General features: G+C 37.5%; 1 pseudogene; it reads left to right on the top strand.

The window, feature by feature from the left end:
* The first annotated feature begins 462 nt into the window (after positions 1–462).
* On the top strand, positions 463–1,578 carry LOC149236308 (cytochrome P450 750A1 pseudogene; annotated as a pseudogene).
* Positions 1,579–2,060: the final 482 nt, after the last annotated feature.

The following is a 2,060-nucleotide window of genomic DNA, read 5'->3' as shown; positions in this document are numbered from 1 at the left end:
AAAAATGCCTCGGAACGTGATTGGAATATCCCATATTTCCTTTTTCATTATGTAGATAAATCTTCGATATTATTATTTTCATCATGAAGATTGTTAGTTCATTGTTGTAAAGTGTTAGTGTGTTAAATTCAATACTACAAGTTCAACAAGTGAAAAACATTCCTTAATTAGCATAATATGCATTTTTCTCTCACCATGTATTTTTCAATCATTCATTACAGAACTTCCATCAAAGAACACATTTCGTTCATTCATTACAAAACTTCCATCAAAGAACACAAGTAATAGATTAACATGTATACTACAAGTTCAACAAGTGAAAAACGTTCCTTAATTAGCATAATATGCATTTTTCTCTCACCATGTATTTTTCAATCATTCATTACAAAACTTCCATCAAAGAACACATTTCATTCATTCATTACAAAACTTCCATCAAAGAACACAAGTAACAAGCGGTGTATGGTGGAAATAAGCAAAACATACGATGCCTTCGCTGAGAAAATTATAGACGATCATCTTCATGTTCAGGCCACCACGCCCTCCAGCGACGGCCACAGCCAGGGACCAGCAGAGGCAGAGGCAGAGCATGTTAAAGATTTCGTGGATGTGTTGCTGCAGATGACAGCTGATAACAATGATATAAAGGGAGACACCAAAGCCAAACAGGAAGCAGTTAAATTGATTATGTTTGTATGTAGATAGGAAATCTTAAATCGAGTTAAACAGCTCAATCGATTCTTTTTTATTGTAAATTTAGGAAATCTATTGGAAGGTCACATAATTGACATCCCTCTTTACCACACTCTGCCATGTCCTTCAAATTTCAAAATATTCCCAAGAACCCCCTGAATCTAGATGCAAATAAATTAACTTCAGCAATTCAATATTACATTGATTTTTAATTGACAACATAAACTTTTTTCCCATTGGTTTGTACAGGACATATTCATCGCTGGAATGGAGACGTCGTCATCCACGTTAGAATGGGCAATGAGTGAGTTGCTCACACATCCCCATGTCCTGAAAAAGTTGCAGCAAGAAATAGAATCCTGTGTCGGAAAACGTGGCAAAGTAAACGGATCCGATGTGGGAAGGATGAAGTTCCTTCAATGTGTTGTGAAAGAGATGCTGCGATTACATCCAACGGGGCCGCTAGCGATTCCCCATGAATCTGTAGAGACCGCGAGCGTATGCGGATACAATATACCTAAAAAAACAATAGTAATCGTGAATGCGTGGACTATTGGAAGGGATCCCAATGTGTGGGGGGTGGATGCTTTGGTTTTCAAGCCGGAGAGATTCATGCATGAATTGGGTGAGCATGACCATGTTATGGATTTAGTGACAGGTCAATCAAATTTCAGGATGCTTCCCTTCTCAGCAGGGAGGAGAGGGTGCCCAGGGGCCGCCATGGCTGTTTCCATGATTGACCTTGCACTAGCTCAGCTGCTGCACTCTTTTGACTGGAGAGTAGATGGTGATCCATCAGAGCTGGATATGACAGAAGGTGGGTCTTCTATATCAAGCCATTTTCCGCTCTTTGCTTTTCCAAAGATAAGGAAGGAAGGTCTTTGACGGTATGTATGTTGAGAAGTATCTGGTTGTGCTACCTAATTTGTATGGTTTTGTTACTTTGATTGTCCCAAAAAGTACAAAGAGATGCCGATAGGATTATTAAATTGGAATTGTTGAATTTTTCTAAAAGAGTTAAGTGGTTTGTGAAAAACCTTGTTTTTTTTTACTGCATCATTGTACAATTACTTTTCTTTAGATGTTTTGATTATATCTATATTACAAGGAACACATTGAATGTCTTATTTCATTTATGCTATTCTTACTAATATCCTTTATGTGCTTTTTCTTGATCAATTTGATGAAATATTCCATTATCCTTTGGTCAAAGTCTTCACCTACATATTAGTGTACATCCCGGTAAGTTCAAAGCTCGAACGCCAACCAAAAAAGTCAATGATAACCACTGTGCACACATTCAAATTCATAATGTAAAACTGCCAGACAAAGTTTAGACAGATTACCTCTAATATGGCTATCACCAT

This window comes from Pinus tabuliformis, chromosome 8 (assembly GCF_031772625.1).
Source record: "Pinus tabuliformis cultivar Carrire ecotype Pingquan chromosome 8, CPIR1, whole genome shotgun sequence".
In the NCBI taxonomy this organism is placed as follows: Eukaryota; Viridiplantae; Streptophyta; class Pinopsida; order Pinales; family Pinaceae; genus Pinus; species Pinus tabuliformis.
This window is presented reverse-complemented; position numbering and strand designations above follow the sequence as displayed.